A 22,967-nucleotide genomic window follows, 5' to 3' on the forward strand; every position below is an offset into this window, starting at 1 on the left:
CCTTTGGGAAAGCATGAAATACAATATCTCTTCCTTTCGTATTTCTATAAGCGTTGCTACAGCACAAGAAGCCATATTACATAAAGGATACTTTAAATATAGAATTTAAAAGGAAAGCTGACTAAAACTATATCTATATATATACAAATTATTAAATATTTGCATTATTAGAAAACAAATATGTATGATTAAAATTAATTTGGGATATGCGACCTCCAGAAAATAGTTTCGCAAATGAATGAAAGTACAGTTTTAAACGCGCGAAATCAGAGCAGGTGCAACACAGACACGTCAGATTACTTCCAATTCATCCCCTCCATGACGCTCGCGTCGGCGAGGAGTCGAACAAAGAAATGACCTTGTCTCAAACAGACGGCTCCGAAAGAAATATCGACCTCCCATTCTTTCGCCTTCGGCAGTTTGCAGGACTCATTATCAGGATCAATCTTTGATCAGGATGACCTTTCATACCACTTGTTCAATGACACTCGTGTCTATCGTACTACTCACAGCTTAGGAGCTCAATAAATTTCCTTTCCTGTTCCCTCAACAGTGAAATGTGTTGAAATGTCAGCTGGGAAAAAAATTCTTTGTATCCCCTAGTCTTTTATGTGAAATTAACAAAGGCAACCCCCTAAAGGGAAAATCTTCAAAAGGTTAGTAGTTATCTTTGCTCCCGCTGAGAAAAGGTGGAAATGCATTCCTGTCATGGAGGTAGGAAAGGGTAAGGGAAAAGGTGTCATGGAGGTAGGAGTAGGTCTTACTTCCTACCTCCATGATTCCTGTGGATAATGTATTTGCCCTTCCACAAGTAATTTCGTCTTTACGGGATATAGACCGAATTTAGCCCTTCTAAAGTTTGCCTCTTGCCTGCAGGGCATTCGCTGAATACCAACCATGAACAACCCTGTCAATCGTTATTTGCAAGATTATTGTACCTTTATTTAGGGCTACAGTTAGTAAAACGACGTTGGAATTGTCTTCTGCAAGGAATAATACAAATTTTGAATAACAAGCAATGAACGAATATGCATTTAACCTGAACTGGATATAATGATTATATCTGAGAAGTTGATGAGATAGTCTCAACTGTACTGCGAGTTTACTATACTTTAAAACAAACTGATCTCTCCCATTCTGAGACAACAACACAGCAAACAGTCTCTGTAGAAAAATCTCAAGTGCCAAGTTGTTATTTCTCGCGAGAAAACATAACTCATTTCTACTAAGGTAAAATATTTCTACGCATACGAAATGTATGTTTCAGTTATTTGGATAAAGTAGAATGGCGCACTTTAAAAACCTTCCATTGACAAGGTTTACATTAAAAGCAAGATGATTGTTATAAGAAATAAGAACAAAACATTTAATAATGGCCGATGGCAATATTGGGGCACACAAGATTTCTGCGGAAGATGCTTTGAAGTTTGCTGCCTTGTACCGGAAATGATTCAATAGAACAACCCAATTTCTGTCAGCACAATGTATAACAATATATCATATCGAGCTAGCTACGATTCTGTATGTAATGTAGTCTGACCTTGTAGAGTCATTAGGTTAATTGGAAGCAGAAAAGATGAAAAATATGCAACCACCTTCGCCGGGAATCGAACCACGGACCTCTGGAATACCGGCCCAGCATGCTACCGTTACACCACGAAGGCACGCTAGGGAAGTGGGGGAAATACCTTATAACCTACCTTTTTTTTTCATATTAAAATTGCCATACTTTTTAATTTACACATGTGTGTGTAAGCAAAGGTATAATCTGTGTATTAGCAGGATATGAAAGATTCATTGCAGTTTAATGCATCATCCACAGCAATTGTCGTAGATAGAATAAATGTGCTAATGAAAATAATTTTTAAAAAAATTATAAGGTATTTTCTCCCTCCTTTCCCTATGCTTTCGTGGTGTAATTAGTAGCATACTCGACGCGTATTCGAGAAGGCCAGGGTTCGAGTCCTGGCTAGGGCACTGCACACTTTTCACGTCTCCTGCTTCAAAAGAACCTGATGAATCTACAAGTGGCGCTCGAACTAAAAGGCGGTGGACGATAATTTGTCATCACCAGGATTTGGAGATTGGGTCTCCTAATCCCCAGTCGCCCTCTTAAAGAGGAAGTATGTAAGTATTTTCTCCCTCCCTTTCGAATGCTTTCGTGGTGTAATTGGAAGCATATACAATGCGTACTCGACAGGTCCAGGGTTCGAGTCCCGGCCAGGGTACTGTAGATTTTTCATGTCTTCTGCTTCAAAAGAAACCTAATAACTCTACGAAATAAATTATAAATATGAAAGATGGAAGATCGAAATATCACATTTGCCTAAAGGCTAAGAAGAAAGCCAACTCTTAAAGTCATTGAAAGTCACGCTTTAATAGATTTCGTACACTTTTTTATGAGTCAAAAGTAAGGACGTTTCAGGAGGAAAGAAAGTAACTGCAATATTAATTGTATGTACAGTTAAACCCTTGCTGAACGCGAGGGTTTCGTCAATAACACATTGCGCGTAACACATTGCCACACTTTCTATGGAAAGAACGGTTAGGTATATTTCAAGTTAAGAAACTAGGTACAATTTATATAAACCTAAATATTATTGTACCCTTAATTAAATATTATTGTCCCTTAATTACAAAAACGTAAAAATGAAACAAATGTTAACTGAAAGAATTTTTGCTACTACTTAATAATTATATTTCTGAAATAATTATTTTTTTAAATATTAGCTGGTGATTTTTGCTTGAGACGTCTGTCGCAACTCACTAAACGTTTCGTTGTAAGCAGTCCGACGTTTTTCAAAGCCTGTCATAAATAATCTTCTTCCCCTTTTTTTTTTTTTTTCACTTAAATCAATCTCCAATAGAAGGTCAGGCAGCTCCTGTGCGTATTTTTAACAATTCCTTTAATTCGTTGCACGCTAAACCTTCTTTATTTTCTTCATCATTCCTGGACGCCTATTCTATGATCACTGGATCTGTCTACAACTTGAGCGAACAATATTGACTCAAAAGAACCGGTATGGACAGCCATCCCAACTTATCGGAGAAAGCCATTCTGTGGTCCTCAGTTGGAGGGCGGGTGGGTCCATTTAACTTTACTGGAAGGGGACAAGGCTTCAAGGAGCTTTAGACCAATCGCAGTACAGACGAGTGACGAAATTTATAGCGCGCGCTGGCTGAAGTTCTAGGAATATTCTTCCATTATTTCACTAACTCACACGCTGCATTTGTAGTTCGAAAAAAAAAAAAAAAAAAAAAAAAAAATTGCATAAAACAGTATTATGACCAACAAGCAGTAGAATATGCTGCTGTGTTATGTGAAAAAAAATCTCGTTTTTTAATGGGAAAGTTAACGCAGGAATTTAGAGCTAAGAAATAAAGAGTGATATGGGATACCACGAAAGCAATGGTAAATAGATAAGAGTAAATGAATTAAGCTTACTTCAAATCCTTTTAGAAATAAACAATTTTAATTATTTAAATTTATAATATGATTAATTTACATTACAATCTAATAGCAAACTAAGTTTTTTTTTTTTTTTTTTTTTTTTTTTTTTTTCCATGTTTACATTAAAACTGTTTTCCCGCAATTTATTTTACAGTTACTATTCGAAAAATATTTCTTTAAATAAGAAATTAGAAAGAAAATATTTCTTTCTTAATATTTCTTCCCCTTTTTTATTTTCTTTTTCTATAAAAATTATTTCTTTCAGGAAAAGAAATAAAATTCATTCGCTATTACAGTATGACCGATTGCTCCTGCATTGAATTATCACACACGCATCAAAATGCTTTATTTTAAATAATTTATTCTATAATTAACATGAAAGAAAATATTTTTTCAATATAAAATACATAACCAAAATTAAACTAATCTATCCTGTATGTGTGATTAATTCGTTTTGCAATTTTTGTCACACAATTACTAATACCTTTTTTTCAATATTACATTGCTGTTATTTTAATTTTGTATATATATAAGAACTGCTCAGTTTAAATATTCTTCCTTCTCAAAAGATTTTGTTCTGTGAAAATAATTAAAAGATAGTAATATTTTCACAATGGAAGTACTAAAGTAAAAATAATCAGTGTAGGTCTCCTGCAGTTCAAGTCCTTATCAAACCAGCGTTTCGACACATTTTAAATAGAAAACTAATAATAATCAATATCTCTTTTACAATATAAAAATGAGAATGCTATGAACGGTATTTTTATTATTTATTTATTAATTTTTTTAAGTTTGCATAGAAACAATGATTTTTTAATACTATAATAGGTTACAAAAGTACTATTCCATGAACAAACCCTCAGTCTTATAGCATTGTTACTTTATAGCATAATACAATAATAATACAGTATAATTCTGCTAACAAGCCCACCAGCCGCCGAGTGGTAGAGTCGCTGAAGGCAGGTAGTTTGGTCCGAGGTCCGAATCCCGCGAACGAGTTGGCCGGCGTTTTCGTGGCTTTCCCCATGTGTAACGTGTATACGAGCCAGTTTCCCTTAGAAAGTCCTCACTTAGAAACCAGTTTTAATATGTATTAAAATTACACACACACACATACACACCAAAAAAAAAAAAAAAAAAAATCTGAAAGCCTTCAGATTTTATATTACTCCCAAAGGGCCGTTTTATTAACGTTTTGCGTGTTACCTTTATTTATTAAATATCATGTTTTTCGCACTTAAACCATAAAATTCAATTCAACAGCAATATCATATAATTAAAAAAAAGCATATCTTTAGAATTTCCGATACATAGTCTCGCGCGCTAGAGATGAAAATGTTTTTTGCCATTGCTCGCTTTGAAATCGTTGGATTTCTTAATCAAAAACCCATAAATGCTTTACAAAATATGATATATGAAATGGATAGTAATACAAATTCCCAGTTCCAAATTTGGGCCTCCAGATGCCTATATTAGGATGGAGGATTACGTTATTCAGAATTTCATGGCTCTAGTTTTATCACAGTGCGAGAAACATTCATACATTCTGCAGATTCCTCATTATTTAATTTCTTTAAATATAATAGAGTGCGGTAATACTTGGTGGCAACGATTTGAAAAGTGAAACGCCATTTATCGTGAAACGCCACAAAATGGCAAAACGAAATTAATAGCCCCTCTGGGCTAAAACTTATTTTTAAAAGTATCACACTAATAGTAGTACAACTACTGAAAAAATATTATAAATCTATTTTATAGTTTTATAATTATTATTATTATTATTATTATTATTATTAATTTTTATTTTACAGTAGTGTGAATTTCGCGTAATAATGAACAACATTTTTGTGTTCACAGTATTATTCGTAAGGTACTTAACTGTTAGATTTTAAAGTAAACGTAATTCTTGCTGCACATAAATCGAGTAGAAGCTTATCGAATGTCTATATTTGTATTAAATGAAGAAGGTTTATGTGCTTGATAAACTTATCTTCTACATTTTTAAAGCGTACAATTACAATTTATATTTATCATTTCAGGAATAGTATAACCTTTCTTTTAGTAGAAATTGCGTTCTTGTTTTCTGAATGTGGCTCCAAATACTCTCTCAGTTCATCCCAAATTAAAATAACTATAAATTTTGGCAATCTGAAATACGCAATGAAAACATCTTTTGGCAGAGCAAAAGCATCAACATATTTTCTATAAATTCGCCACCGATTCAGAGATCTACGACCGTATTCTTCGTTTAAATATGAAAAAATCAGCGGCGAAAACACATACAAAGCCATTGTCTACTTAGTACGTCAACTGGACAAGCCTGATTGACGAAGCGGCAACATTTTTTCACGCGCTTTCGACAACTTCCGTACTCAGAGAATATAGGATGTCGGGCAGACCTGTTTTTTATTAGCAGCGACATCTGGCGGCCCACAACTTGCTGTCGACTCTCATAGCCTAGAATAACCGTCCTGCTTTCACTGTTGGCTGGCTTTAGAGGATCATTCAGTTGTTCATCCGTCATTTCACTATCTTCATTTTCGAATCTCGACGAGTGGTGACAGCGAACGTGTAGGACGTGCTGCAGTTTTCTCTCACTCGCGATTGTACTGTCCCAGTCCAAGGCGGACAGTGATTTTTCTACTGGTCTTTTAGTTACCCTCGGGTAAAAATGTCCTTATGCAGGGCACCCCGCGATTTATCAGACGACAAAATAGAGCAAAGCTATCATGATTCGCTACGATCTTGGAATTCACGCAAGACGTTCCCCTTAAGGAAAGAAGATTTTATGAAGTCTCCGAAACCTAAAATAAACAAGCCGAAGAAAATTAAAACGTAGAAGAAATCTACGAACTTATTGCACAACACGGAGCAGCTAAAGTCACGGAAGCTTTAGGAGCAGGTCCAGCCCAGCAGAAAGAGGTCAGAAATGAAGCTGAAGAAAAAGCAGAGACAAGTTAAGCTGAAATGCAGAAAGATAAAGAAGCGGAATAGATTACCCCAAGAAAGACGGCAAAGATTACTGAATTTTTTTTTTTTTTTTTTTTTTTTTCTATTCTTGAGTCCATGTCTGCAAGATCCTCATCTATATCTTGTAACTCTTCGTCTTTAGCTTCTCGATAGAATTGATTCCGCAGATTTTCCAAGTCCTTAAGCTGATTTCCTTGCGCAATTCAATTAAATATTTATTTCCACCGACGAAGGCAGCCCATCCAAAGTGATATTGCGGACAAAGGTTTCTACTTGTGTGATTTTCGTTTTCGAAGAAGCTTTCTGCCTTTTAGGGTATGCTAACGTCATTTTAATCCGCTCTTCTGGTCGTTAAGGACCAAATGTTAGAGAGTGAGATTCGTCGACAGAATGATTAGCTGAAAGCAGTTATAAAAGTTTATTCATCAATAGGGAGGCACAAGGGTCAGAGCTGCACGCTCTTGTTAGTACTGATGGCTATTACAAAAGATGGCGCAGGAGCCCAAAGGGACAATCGCTCTGCTCGCGAATTACAGAGGTTCTGCTGGTTTGGGGGAGGCGTAGCAGCGCCCACTAGTGAGATGAATGTTACAACAATAGGATGAGACTGAACACATGTCAAAAAGTAAGATTGCTCCTTTAAAAACTTTGAATCTTGTGAAATTAATGGTAGCACTTCTCACTGCACGTTTAGGAAATTATTTACAAGGTTTCTTTCCTGATTTCGCGAAACAAAATTTCTTATGAAGCAACTTTCAAATCGTCCTTCATTGGTTGAAAGGATCGTCTAAACAATGGAAACCGTTTGTCTCCAATAGAGTGTTGGAACCATTGTAGTGGCTCCGACAATCCTGCGGACCCTACCACAAGCGGAGAATCGGCTAGGAGGGCCCTGACAAGTTATCTGTGTTGGTCAGAGTCTGCCTGGTAGTCTAAACGGCTTCAGTCGGGGTTTAGTCAAGAATCACCTCATAGCCTTGATTTCATCTGTGATGAAGATATTTTAGTGAAAGAGCCATGGACTGCGCCGGCTAATTCCATAGTAACCACTTAACGGTGGTTTCCACCACCGTTAAGTGGTTACTATGGAATTAGCCGACCACCGTTAAGTGGTTACAATGGAATTAGCCGACCACCGTTAAGTGGTTACTATGGAATTAGCCGATCACCGTTAAGTGGTTACTATGGAATTAGCCGACCACCGTTAAGTGATTACTATGGAATTAGCCGACCACCGTTAAGTGGTTACTATGGAATTAGCCGGTATGGAATTCTCCTTGGTCATGTTGTACTGCATGAACACACTTATTTTTCTTCTAGTACTATTTTATGAATCAAAATATATTTTTAGATATTTACAAAATTGTGGGGATTACATAACACCTCGTTTAACTGTCTCTTACCCCACCTCTACATGACCACACCTATGCATCCTCTCTACACTCTCTCAGCCTTGAAACGTTTTGTGAATTATTTAAGAGAGGCGCAGCGTCTTCTGTAACTTTTCCACAAGTCTCCTCACCTATACGCTTATTAAAGAGTATATAGTTTTATATAACAACAATCAGAATATAAGAAATCAATATCTTTTGCGTAAGTACAATGATTCTAATAGTAATGCAATATTTAGCATAATAAGCATTAGTAAAATAATAGTCATTAAATAAATTTAATAAACAGATACAACTAACATTATTAATGAAATGAAAATATAATACGAAACACAAAAACGTCGGTATCTAAATAAAGATGTTCAATAAAAGAATATAATTCATTTGAATATGTCTTAAAGTTCAGATTTCAAAAGGATATAAAAGTTGAATAGATCTTCTAAATTGTCCTTTGGATGTATGAACAATGCACGCTCTTACATATCCCTCTCTGCCTGTTAGCGCATCTTAAACGCTACTCATATCCCAAAGTAGATTGCTTTTTTGTTTATCCCTCTACAAGAACAGCGCCTCCTTTTTTAACGTTGCGTCCAGAAGAATGATTTAAAAAGTGATAGCGTCCTTCAGTTGCAGAAAATATTGTTCCTTCCATTTAGACTGTAATTGATTCAGGAGCCTCGATTGATATTCTTTCTTGTTACAGTTTCTCGATTGGAAGCTTCTGTAAAGCGTAAAGGAAAACTGATATCCTCACGTCCTGGAAGTGAGGAATGTGATGGTGTGAGACGATGAGGTTCACTCAGCTCATTACAGTAACTTAATGGTTTATTATTTAAGTGTTAATTCCTCATATGATGATAAATCTCTTCCTAATATTTTCTTTAGAGGTTCTTGATACACTTCATCATGAGTTCCCAGAATCTTTTCCACCACAAAGACCGCTCAGAGATGAATTTCCAAGATTTAGATGTTATGAAGTCTTTTAGTGTTCAGTCCTTTCGAACCCCTTGAGCACTTCGCTTGAGCTGCGGAAAGGTTTTGCTTTATCTTAATAGATTACTTTGCAGTTTCCTAATCTAGACAGAATACGTCGAAGCGATAAAGTGAAACCTTTTGTTGACATATCTGAGACGACATCAATATGCACTGCACATGTAACTACACTTTTTAGCGCTTCTGTCTCTCAGCTTTAATGGTAATGATGAAATCAGTTTCTACTAAAGAGAAAGAGGAACTTTCACTGCACAATGAGTTTTCAATTGTTCTATTAGTTGTGTGACGGGTTTCCCTGCGTACTTCCTACAAATAATGCAAGTAGCTGTAATTTTCTTCACTAACTGTCTTGAATGAAATGTGTTCATTAAATGTCACTAGTTCCGTGAAATTTGGCATTATAAGAGGATGTTTTTCATCATTTATTAATTCTGCTTATTCCAAATTACCTCTGACACGCAAAATAACTCTACTGTATAGATATAGTGCTAAATTATTTAAGTGTTAATTCCTCATATGATGATAAATCTCTTCCTAATATTTTCTTTAGAGGTTCTTGATACACTTCATCATGAGTTCCCAGAATCTTTTCCACCACAAAGACCGCTCAGAGATGAATTTCCAAGATTTAGATGTTATGAAGTCTTCGAATCAGGTGTTATTAGATTATTCCTCTCTAATTGTTGAACATCCGAAAAATAAATCTCTCTCTGCACTTGTTTTATCCAGTATTCCTCAGCTTCTTGGATCTCCAGTGCAGGACCTTCTTCACAGGTACGTGTTCTTAGCTCGGCTACAAACCGCTTCCCTCAAGCTGTGACTCTCAACAATTTTTCAAACTGCTGAACGTAGTAATATTTAATGCACTTTCTCCTGTTGGAATAGTAACATGAACATAAGTGCTCAAGCGTTCCAAATTTTGATTATTCGTTTGCACTTTAAATTTTTGCTTATGCCCTTAGAACCTTTCAGTTATGATGGACAATGCTACAAACGGACTCGGCTACAAACCGCTTCCCTCAAGCTGTGACTCTCAACAATTTTTCAAACTGCTGAACGTAGTAATATTTAATGCACTTTCTCCTGTTGGAATAGTAACATGAACATAAGTGCTCAAGCGTTCCAAATTTTGATTATTCGTTTGCACTTTAAATTTTTGCTTATGCCCTTAGAACCTTTCAGTTATGATGGACAATGCTACAAACGGACTCGGCTACAAACCGCTTCCCTCAAGCTGTGACTCTCAACAATTTTTCAAACTGCTGAACGTAGTAATATTTAATGCACTTTCTCCTGTTGGAATAGTAACATGAACATAAGTGCTCAAGCGTTCCAAATTTTGATTATTCGTTTGCACTTTAAATTTTTGCTTATGCCCTTAGAACCTTTCAGTTATGATGGACAATGCTACAAACGGACTCGGCTACAAACCGCTTCCCTCAAGCTGTGACTCTCAACAATTTTTCAAACTGCTGAACGTAGTAATATTTAATGCACTTTCTCCTGTTGGAATAGTAACATGAACATAAGTGCTCAAGCGTTCCAAATTTTGATTATTCGTTTGCACTTTAAATTTTTGCTTATGCCCTTAGAACCTATCAGTTATGATGGACAATGCTACAAACGGACTCGGCTACAAACCGCTTCCCTCAAGCTGTGACTCTCAACAATTTTTCAAACTGCTGAACGTAGTAATATTTAATGCACCTTCTCCTGTTGGAATAGTAACATGAACATAAGTGCTCAAGCGTTCCAAATTTTGATTATTCGTTTGCACTTTAAATTTTTGCTTATGCCCTTAGAATCTTTCAGCCATGATGGACAATGCTACAAACGGACTCGGCTACAAACCGCTTCCCTCAAGCTGTGACTCTCAACAGTTTTTCAAACTGCTGAACGTAGTAATATTTAATGCACTTTCTCCTGTTGGAATACTAACATGAACATAAGTGCTCAAGCGTTCCAAATTTTGATTATTCGTTTGCACTTTAAATTTTTGCTTATGCCCTTAGAACCTTTCAGCCATGATGGACAATGCTACAAACGGACTCGGCTACAAACCGCTTCCCTCAAGCTGTGACTCTCAACAATTTTTCAAACTGCTGAACGTAGTAATATTTAATGCACTTTCTCCTGTTGGAATAGTAACATGAACATAAGTGCTCAAGCGTTCCAAATTTTGATTATTCGTTTGCACTTTAAATTTTTGCTTATGCCCTTAGAACCTTTCAGTTATGATGGACAATGCTACAAACGGACTCGGCTACAAACCGCTTCCCTCAAGCTGTGACTCTCAACAATTTTTCAAACTGCTGAACGTAGTAATATTTAATGCACCTTCTCCTGTTGGAATAGTAACATGAACATAAGTGCTCAAGCGTTCCAAATTTTGATTATTCGTTTGCACTTTAAATTTTTGCTTATGCCCTTAGAACCTTTCAGCCATGATGGACAATGCTACAAACGGACTCGGCTACAAACCGCTTCCCTCAAGCTGTGACTCTCAACAATTTTTCAAACTGCTGAACGTAGTAATATTTAATGCACTTTCTCCTGTTGGAATAGTAACATGAACATAAGTGCTCAAGCGTTCCAAATTTTGATTATTCGTTTGCACTTTAAATTTTTGCTTATGCCCTTAGAACCTTTCAGCCATGATGGACAATGCTACAAACGGACTCGGCTACAAACCGCTTCCCTCAAGCTGTGACTCTCAACAATTTTTCAAACTGCTGAACGTAGTAATATTTAATGCACTTTCTCCTGTTGGAATAGTAACATGAACATAAGTGCTCAAGCGTTCCAAATTTTGATTATTCGTTTGCACTTTAAATTTTTGCTTATGCCCTTAGAACCTTTCAGTTATGATGGACAATGCTACAAACGGACTCGGCTACAAACCGCTTCCCTCAAGCTGTGACTCTCAACAATTTTTCAAACTGCTGAACGTAGTAATATTTAATGCACCTTCTCCGGTTGGAATAGTAACATGAACGTAAGTGCTCAAGCGTTCCAAATTTTGATTATTCGTTTGCACTTTAAATTTTTGCTTATGCCCTTAGAACCTTTCAGCCATGATGGACAATGCTACAAACGGACTCGGCTACAAACCGCTTCCCTCAAGCTGTGACTCTCAACAATTTTTCAAACTGCTGAACGTAGTAATATTTAATGCACTTTCTCCTGTTGGAATACTAACATGAACATAAGTGCTCAAGCGTTCCAAATTTTGATTATTAGTTTGCACTTTAAATTTTTGCTTATGCCCTTAGAACCTTTCAGCCATGATGGACAATGCTACAAACGGACTCGGCTACAAACCGCTTCCCTCAAGCTGTGACTCTCAACAATTTTTCAAACTGCTGAACGTAGTAATATTTAATGCACTTTCTCCTGTTGGAATAGTAACATGAACATAAGTGCTCAAGCGTTCCAAATTTTGATTATTTGTTTGCACTTTAAATTTTTGCTTATGCCCTTAGAACCTTTCAGCCATGATGGACAATGCTACAAACGGACTCGGCTACAAACCGCTTCCCTCAAGCTGTGACTCTCAACAATTTTTCAAACTGCTGAACGTAGTAATATTTAATGCACTTTCTCCTGTTGGAATAGTAACATGAACATAAGTGCTCAAGCGTTCCAAATTTTGATTATTCGTTTGCACTTTAAATTTTTGCTTATGCCCTTAGAACCTTTCAGTTATGATGGACAATGCTACAAACGGACTCGGCTGAAAACCGCTTCCCTCAAGCTGTGACTCTCAACAATTTTTCAAACTGCTGAACGTAGTAATATTTAATGCACTTTCTCCTGTTGGAATAGTAACATGAACATAAGTGCTCAAGCGTTCCAAATTTTGATTATTAGTTTGCACTTTAAATTTTTGCTTATGCCCTTAGAACCTTTCAGCCATGATGGACAATGCTACAAACGGACTCGGCTACAAACCGCTTCCCTCAAGCTGTGACTCTCAACAATTTTTCAAACTGCTGAACGTAGTAATATTTAATGCACTTTCTCCTGTTGGAATAGTAACATGAACATAAGTGCTCAAGCGTTCCAAATTTTGATTATTAGTTTGCACTTTAAATTTTTGCTTATGCCCTTAGAACCTTTCAGCCATGATGGACAATGCTACAAACGGACTCGGCTACAAACCGCTTCCCTCAAGCTGTGACTCTCAACAATTTTTCAAACTGCTGAACGTAGTAATATTTAATGCACTTTCTCCTGTTGGAATACTAACATGAACATAAGTGCTCAAGCGTTCCAAATTTTGATTATTAGTTTGCACTTTAAATTTTTGCTTATGCCCTTAGAATCTTTCAGCCATGATGGACAATGCTACAAACGGACTCGGCTACAAACCGCTTCCCTCAAGCTGTGACTCTCAACAATTTTTCAAACTGCTGAACGTAGTAATATTTAATGCACTTTCTCCTGTTGGAATAGTAAGATGAACATAAGTGCTCAAGCGTTCCAAATTTTGATTAATAGTTTGCACTTTAAATTTTTGCTTATGCCCTTAGAACCTTTCAGCCATGATGGACAATGCTACAAACGGACTCGGCTACAAACCGCTTCCCTCAAGCTGTGACTCTCAACAATTTTTCAAACTGCTGAACGTAGTAATATTTAATGCACTTTCTCCTGTTGGAATAGTAACATGAACATAAGTGCTCAAGCGTTCCAAATTTTGATTATTCGTTTGCACTTTAAATTTTTGCTTATGCCCTTAGAACCTTTCAGTTATGATGGACAATGCTACAAACGGACTCGGCTACAAACCGCTTCCCTCAAGCTGTGACTCTCAACAATTTTTCAAACTGCTGAACGTAGTAATATTTAATGCACTTTCTCCTGTTGGAATAGTAACATGAACATAAGTGCTCAAGCGTTCCAAATTTTGATTATTAGTTTGCACTTTAAATTTTTGCTTATGCCCTTAGAACCTTTCAGCCATGATGGACAATGCTACAAACCGCTTCCCTCAAGCTGTGACTCTCAACAATTTTTCAAACTGCTGAACATAGTAATATTTAATGCACTTTCTCCTGTTGGAATAGTAACATGAACATAAGTGCTCAAGCGTTCCAAATTTTGATTATTAGTTTGCACTTTAAATTTTTGCTTATGCCCTTAGAACCTTTCAGCCATGATGGACAATGCTACAAACGGACTCGGCTACAAACCGCTTCCCTCAAGCTGTGACTCTCAACAATTTTTCAAACTGCTGAACGTAGTAATATTTAATGCACTTTCTCCTGTTGGAATAGTAACATGAACATAAGTGCTCAAGCGTTCCAAATTTTGATTATTAGTTTGCACTTTAAATTTTTGCTTATGCCCTTAGAACCTTTCAGCCATGATGGACAATGCTACAAACGGACTCGGCTACAAACCGCTTCCCTCAAGCTGTGACTCTCAACAATTTTTCAAACTGCTGAACGTAGTAATATTTAATGCACCTTCTCCTGTTGGAATAGTAACATGAACATAAGTGCTCAAGCGTTCCAAATTTTGATTATTAGTTTGCACTTTAAATTTTTGCTTATGCCCTTAGAACCTTTCAGCCATGATGGACAATGCTACAAACGGACTCTGCTACAAACCGCTTCCCTCAAGCTGTGACTCTCAACAATTTTTCAAACTGCTGAACGTAGTAATATTTAATGCACTTTCTCCTGTTGGAATACTAACATGAACATAAGTGCTCAAGCGTTCCAAATTTTGATTATTAGTTTGCACTTTAAATTTTTGCTTATGCCCTTAGAACCTTTCAGCCATGATGGACAATGCTACAAACGGACTCGGCTACAAACCGCTTCCCTCAAGCTGTGACTCTCAACAATTTTTCAAACTGCTGAACGTAGTAATATTTAATGCACTTTCTCCTGTTGGAATAGTAACATGAACATAAGTGCTCAAGCGTTCCAAATTTTGATTATTAGTTTGCACTTTAAATTTTTGCTTATGCCCTTAGAACCTTTCAGCCATGATGGACGATGCTACCAAATATTATCTGTCAGCAATGAATATGATGTTTTACCATAAGTTAACTTAGCTGCAAGTTTGTCCTGAAATTCCTGCAGCGCTGGTGGTACTAGGTTCACTACCGGTTTCTTACAAAATATCTTTGAATATTGGGATATCATTTTGATCGCAATAGGGCTTTCGGGATCATCATGCGCTTTCATCATTGTGTGCCATTTTCCCTTAGAACAGGATCGCTGCTTCGGCCATCAATAGCTAAGCATTGACGCTAAACAAAGGAGAAGGAAGACGCATTCGAATAATAGAACTACTTTTAGTCCCTTCAGAAGAATGACTGGCATGCTATTTAACAACACCGAAAAACAATGAGCTATACAGTAACGTGATGGGGAAAAGCAACAGGTAGAAATAATTCAGATGTTCGAGAGAGCTGCCGATGTCTGAATGGTTGGTCGTTTTGTGCGACTTCGATGCGAAAGAGTTAAAGTTCCTATTGCTCGGTCACGTTTGAAAAGGTATCCGTTTCCTATCAGTTTCCTGATGGCCCATTCTATATGTCATCAAACTCTGCATCAAGAATGTCACCTAAGAAGAAAAAAGCTCGTCTAGAAGAAAAATACTTGAAGAAAGTTATAAGCAAGAGAAAAGTAAGTTTGTAATGCAGCCGTTCCTCAATAAACACTAACGCCGGCTAGCTCTAAAAGTATTTATTGACAGAGCACGCAGAAACGGGTACAAACAAAATAGACATAAAATAAAACATATTAAACATTCGAATTACTGAGGCATCTAAATACATGGCAAGCTAACATCATCGCGGCTGGAGGTCGACTGAAAATTGTTCCTTTCCGCTACTACATCGCGTTGAAATAAAACAGTTCAATGTGTTCTTATGTTTTGAAAGCACTTGTAGCAGCTTTTTCATAGTTATAGGACATACCGCACATATTCTTCCTATAAAATAAAAATATGAATTTAAATACCCTTCATCCATCACAATAATTACAGTTCATCATTTTCTTCTGAATCCTCAAAGAAATTAATAATAACAATAATAATCTTATTGTTGTTTGACATACTTAAATACTTACATAAAATGTAATCATTAAACTACACAACAGGATTAACAGAAAAATTTATAGGAATAGCTCACGAATCTATTTTTGCAAATCATTTAATGATGAGGAAAACAAAAGAAAGGATTCGTTATTCATTTTATTGGCTGAACATGTCACGAGATATTGAAGAATATTGTAAAACTTGTAAGGAATGTCAATTACAAAGTAGAGAAAGAATCAGCGATCGTATACCCATAGTTCCAGTTCAGAAACCTGAATTTCCATTCGACACAGTGAATGTAGATATAATCGGTCCAATTGAGCCTCCATCAGCACGTAAACACAAATATATACTATGTTTAGTCGATCAACATTCTAGGTGACCAGAAGCTTCTCTTTGAGAACAATTACAGCAAAATCAACATGCGACGCATTATTAGAAATCTTTATGAGAACGTGCATACCTCGGGTAATAGCTAGCGATCAAGGTACCAATTTTGTTTCTGAATTAACACAAGAATTTCATGCCAGATTAGGAGCAAGTCCTAGATTTGCAACACCAGGACATCCACAAAGTTCGGGATTAGTTGAACGGTATAACCAAGTTCTAAAACATATACTTCATCATATCATTAGAAACAACTCTAAAAATTGGGACAAACACATACCATACCTGTTATTCGCTTACCGCGAAATTCCAAATTGTACTACGGGAGTATCCCCTTTTAAATTAATGTATGGAAGAGAGGCCAGAGGTCCGTTGTCAGTATTAAAATCGTCATGGTCAGGAGAAATTCCATTACCAATAAAATTGGGTAAAAGTGCTGTTGATTATCTACAGTAGCTAAAAATGAATTTAGAAATAGCAGCAGAGCAAGCATCTATAATTGCAGAATTGAAACAAGGTGCATATGCAAGATATGCTAATCGAAGGGCTATATATAAAGAATTCAATCCTGGAGATCAAGTGTACCTGCTGATTCCAGATTCCAGTAATAAATTATATGATAGATGGATAGGACCTGCAGAAATAGTATCTCGTTGTAATCCAGATTCTTACAGAGTCAAACTGACAGATGGTACAATAAGAAGAATACACGTAAATAAAATTAGAAAATTTAATCCAAAGGTACAGGCAGTAGGTGTAATATTTGAGAACGAAGAAGAACTGGAAGTCCATCCTACACCCAGTGTGAGTGACAAGTCCGATCATTTTCATCTTAACGAAGTAGACTTAAGCCATTTAGATGATGATAAAAGGAATGACATGATGAACATGTTCAGAAAATATGAAAACTTATTTATAAATAAGGTACAAATTGCCAAAGTAGGAGAACATAAAATAAGATTAAATGACACTGAAAGAAAGAAGCCATATGTTTATCGAATACCAGAAGCATTGAAGCCGCAAGTAGATAAACAAATCGAAGAAATGTTGTCATTGGGATTGATTGAAGAAACCAACGCTGAAATTTCGTACCCTATCGTATGTGAAGAAAGACGGTAATCTTCGCCTTTGCGTTGACTTTAGATCCCTTAATGCAGTAACGAAACCAGATGACTTTCCTATGAAAAATCCTAAAGAGCTCTTATTCCACATTGGAAAAGCCAAAGTGATATCCAGCTTACTCAAAGGCTATTGGGCCATACCATTAGAAAGAGAAAGTCAAGAATTAGCATGTTTCAAGATAAATCGAGCTCAGTATCAATTTAAAGTCATGCCTTTCGGGCTACGCAACGCCGCTGCAACATTTCAGAGAGTGATGAACCAGGCACTTGCTAAATACAAAGATTTTGCTCGAGCCTACGTCGACGACATAGCAGTTTATTCAAATAGTTGAAATGAACATTTAGTACATCTTGACACCATTTTTTCAAACCTGTTAGATCTACAGTTTTCCGTAAATCTCAAGAAATGTTCCTTCGCTAAAACTCATATTAAGTATCTAGGACATATCATCGATTCCGGAAGTCATCGTACTGATCCAAAGAAAGTGGAGGCTACCCAGAAATTAGCTAGACATCAAACAAAGGAACAATTGAAAAGCATTCTAGGCCTATATAATTATTACAGAGATTACATTCCACATTACGCTGAAACAGCTTAATTAACCGAGCTCACCAATCCTGAAGCGCTGTGCTGGACAGAAAAACACGACGAAGCATTCGATAAATTAAAGAAATGCCTAATAGAAGCACCTAGTCTTTATACCCCTGTTCCAGGGTTACCTTTTATAATTCATTGTGATGCATCTTCAACAGGTGTTGGAACCTGCTTATCTCAACAGAAAAACGGAGAGTTGTACCCGATTAGTTACGCCAGCCAGAAACTAACCAAAACACAACAAGCACGGCCAACTATTGAGAGGAAAGCTTATGCTGTTATTTGGAGCTTGAAAAAAGTTTGAAACTTGGATTTTGGGATCACCTGTGGAACTGATAACTGATCACAATCCGTTAACTTTTATCACAAAGAACGCATCACAATCTTCTAAGTTACAGAGATGGGCTTTAGCATTACAAAAGTATGATACTACACTTTCACATTGCCCAGGTGCTAAGTTAAGCAATGCTGATGCGCTGTCCAGACTAGACTATTGAGTGACTTGTGTGAAAGAAAGAACTTTTCATAGACATTTATGAACTCTTAAGATTATTATTATTTATTTTTTATTTTTATTTTTATTTTTTTTTTTTTTTTAAGTGTGTGTTTCTTTTTCAGCTACTCTCCTAGAGGCTTTTTATCATAGAAACTTTTAAGTATTCTATAGCATTAGAATTGTTTGATTACTAATTTTTAATCATTTATATGTTACAGTTTTAGAAGAAGTCTTGTAGTAGAAGTAACCTATATAAGTATTGTGTTATGTATCTTTCAACTTCAGTATTGATTGATTTTTAAAATTTAGTAGGTAACACTTTTGTTTGACGTCACCATAATTTGTCATATTTCAATAGGCTTTCACCCTATTTGAATCTTGGATAGGGGGTGTGATGTATGGGTGACGCCAGCCAACAAGATGTATAGAGGGCGCTGGCTCTTAATCTGAAGGCGTCAAAAGTTTTAGTTTCCAAGAGGGAGTCCGACAGAGAGGTCATACGGAAGGCTCGTGGGAGACATTAATGAAACCGAAATTAACTTTTATTACTTTATTTATTTCAGTTATTAGTATTGTAGTTTAGTATTAGTTTTGTGTTTGTGAAATAAATGTTTAAAATACATGAAGGTGGAGTTATTTCTCTATGAGGCGGTGGATGAAGAAGAGATGATATCACACAGTACTTTATGAAAGCATGTATTTTATGCATTTAACCACATTTTAAAAATTAATTAAAAAACTACCGATGAAAAATAATATATCAGTTTAAACATAATTTTATAGAGAAGTCAAAATATTTTTAAGATTTAAAATAGCATTAGTATTGTAAATATCATGCATCAGAAAATGAAAAGAAACTCTAAAATTATTATAAACACTTTCTTACAGTTCTTCTTAACTACAAGTAATTTTCAAACATAAAAGAAAATAATAAGATAAAATTATAAAATATTTTATTTCAAACATTTTACATTCGATGGACTTTAAACATGTTTCTAGTTACATATAGATTATTAATATTTAAATGGAAAACCTTTAATTATCATTGCCCACCGCTTAGGCCTACTGCTCACAATTTTATCTAGGATTTTCCATTGGAATTAGATGATGTGAACATGTTACATCATAGAATAGATGTAACATGTTGATGATGTGAACATGTTACATGTTGTGATAGATGATGTGAACATGTTACATGTTGTGATAGATGATGTGAACATGTTACAAATATAGAATTAACTACAGTTAATTCTATATTTATTGCGTGGATTCTTTAATCCGACTTTCTATTTTAATCCAAGCATTTTCAATAAATAATTGATAACCGATACACGAGCCAAAGTAAAGATTTTATAAAGCGTTAGAGAAACTTCTAATCTGATAAAAGCTGAGCTGTGATGTAACATTCATTTGATCTTATCATTGTTCCTCGCGGCCAATCCACAGTTTCCTTCTTATCACCGTTCAAAGGGCACAATTATTCGACATGATAAGTACATGAGCATATCTTTTTAATGGTAATTTTCTGATATTATCTATCACAAAAAAGTTGTATAATCACATTACACAAGAAAATAAATGGTGTAGCTAGATGGGATGCAATATTATCGAATAATATTATCACTAGCTTTTGTGTCATTCAAAACCATTTTAACAGCATACGATAGAAAATACGCCAATACGAAATTTAACACTGTGCAAAATTCAGCTTTAGTTTCACGTTCGGTTTCATAGAAAAGGTCTACGCATTTCAAAGGAGAAGAGCATTCGTCATGTTGTTCAAAACGCAAGAATTCTATGAAATCAAAATCAATTTTATACTAAATCTCGCCTACGTTTAGAAATGCATTGATACGTTTTAGTCCAAAGAGGAAATTTGCGCAGAAGGGATATTAATTTCGTTTTGGAATTTTGCGTTGATACACTATAAACGCCGAATCACTTTTTAAATTGTTGTCACCAAATTTTATCACCCTCTATTATAGTTAAAGAAATTAAAAAATAAAGAATCCGCATAAATGTGTGTATGTTTCTCGCATTGTGATAAAACAAAGGCACCTAGAGTCATCCAATTTTGAATAACTATAACACACTGTACGGAAAAAATGTATTTTTATCTCCAGCGCGCGAGACTGTGTATCCGAAATTTTAAAGATATGTACATTTTAAATTATTTTGCGATATTACTGTTGAATTGAATTTTATGCTTTAAATGTGAAAAACATGATATTTAATAAATAAATGTAACGTGAAAAACGTTAAAGAAACATCCCTTTGGGAGTAATATAAAATCTAAAAGCGTTCAGGTTTTTTCATTGTGTTTTTTTTTAATATTTTCTTTTAAATTTCATTTTTCTTATTTATTTATTTATTTAATTATTAGTTCAATGGGCAGATGGTCACGGGTGATAAAAATTTTATACAAAAATCCCTTATCAGGTTTTCTGGACATTTCAATTTATTATTAAGAAATTTTTAATCTGTAATAATACGGAATTGACTTGCATAACGGCGATTTTTGCAAGCCAAAATAACAACACAAACTCGGTACATCGATCTATTTCCGCTTAAAAAAAATATCCCCGAATTGCACAAAAATGGCACTGCGCACTCCCTTGACTTTATTCATGTACACGTCGACCTATTTTCACTTTAAAAAAAAATTCCAAGAATTGCCCAAATTTGCATTGCGCACTCCCTTCACTTTGCCCATGACATAATTTCACTTAAAAAGTCAAAGAAACACCCAATTCTACAATACAGGCAAACAAAAAATACATAATCTCATTAAACCACATTTTAAACCAAACAATAAAATAACATAAAAAAGGAAAAACATGTTATAACATTTAAGCACTACAAAAAGCAAATTTCCACTTACCCTATTTAGAAGTTCCTTGGTCTTTAGTCTGTGGCACGCAAACTTCCTTAACAGCATCCAAAAACTTCCTAAAATTATCTGAACTCGAATCCGTATATCAGCGTCGCCACATCTGAACCTTTCTTCCAAAAAACCCATTCAAATACATCTAAACGGCTTTTTACGTTCGACTAGACGCATATCCTTCCTATATACAGGGCACTTATAACGGCTACTAAGTAAACCTTCATTTACACACCTGTCAATTAACCCTATTTTGCCCTTTCGTTCCAAATCGTACAGAAACTTCAAATTAATCTTACAACATTCAGCCATTCTACCGTCTAAAGAATGAAACCAACACACCACAAAAGCGCTTACAATACCTCCCATGATTCAAAATTTCCCAGAATCATCCACCCGATTACGTCCCAACAGGGTTTCCCTAACATTCAACTACTCGGGCTACCATAAATGAAACAAAAACTTGGCGATAAATGAAACAACAACTTCGCCATAATACAAGGGGTACCTTAAAGTCTACTCTAACCAGTACAGAATCAAGAAAAAATTTCTATGAATTTGATGGCTTCTAATAGAGACGTCTTTGCAACGGTAGCAAAACAGTGGATGTTCGCGGACATCTGGGCGTCTTAAAGACGACATATTGCAACGTTTTTGCAACGACATCCGCGACGAGTTTGCAACGTGTGCTACTTGGGATTATGTCCTTGTGTTACATGTTGATTTATGCAGAAAAATAAGCTTAATAATTAATATATTTTTCTTCTTTTTCGAAGTTTTGTATTCCTTGTATTTGTCTAAAGTTTAAATATTTTATCATTTCCTGAAAACCAGAAGATCATGCAATTTTTTCTCTTTAGACTAAATATGCGTAATTAATAATAGCTTTAATTATTTTCAGTACTTTTAACTATAGTTTTTAAATTTCTCTTTAAACTAAGTATGCATAATTAATAATAGCCTTAATAATTTTCAGTACTTTAAACTATATTTTTAAATAACTTATATTTTAAGTTACGATTATTTAAGATTTCATCATTTTTTCCTCAAGTGAGAGTAATTATGAAAGTGGTTATTATAAATGTATAACATTAATAGTAGGTTTTAAGTAAATAAAACTCAATCAGACATAAATAAAAGTAAAAATACATATGTGGGTAAAAAAAAGAGCATTTCTGATAACAGCATTATCACATTTATTTCTGTTAAATCTCAGAGACATTGAAAATTACCCTGTCATGATAATTAGGAAGCTGTTCTTAAGGTAACATAATGAGCATTTTACCTGAATTCAAGTATAAATTTATTCGCGTTTTATAGTAAAAAATATAACCATTAACTTCTACATCTCCAAGATATCCAAATGAAACACTATATAAAGTAGTTAATAAATGTGATCAAATGTATTCTATACAAAAATATATCTAAATCTAATAACCCCCCAAAAAAACTTCCCATATTTATATCTAAAATGAAATAATAACCTAAGAAATAACATACATGATAGTTGTGTTTCTTGCTTTGTGGACGCATTTTTATCATTTGAAACATTTGTTGACATTATTGTAAGTTTAAATTTGTATAATACTATAACGATTAATACAGTGACAAATATTATGATCT

At 35.2% G+C, this 22,967-nt stretch overlaps 1 long non-coding RNA gene across 2 annotated transcripts in view; it reads right to left on the minus strand.

The window, feature by feature from the left end:
* Positions 1-15,494: 15,494 nt before the first annotated feature.
* The window catches only part of LOC118180100 (uncharacterized), a 40,747-nt gene continuing 33,274 nt past the window's right edge, over positions 15,495-22,967 (minus strand). For both annotated transcript variants that reach the window (XR_015044367.1, XR_015044368.1), the window contains exon 2: positions 15,495-15,756. This is a non-coding gene — a long non-coding RNA (uncharacterized LOC118180100). The remainder of the gene's footprint in view (positions 15,757-22,967) is intronic.

The sequence above is a fragment of the Stegodyphus dumicola genome, chromosome 12 (assembly GCF_044657685.1).
Source record: "Stegodyphus dumicola isolate Sdum_Otavi_A_Nest chromosome 12, ASM4465768v1".
NCBI lineage: Eukaryota > Metazoa > Arthropoda > Arachnida > Araneae > Eresidae > Stegodyphus > Stegodyphus dumicola.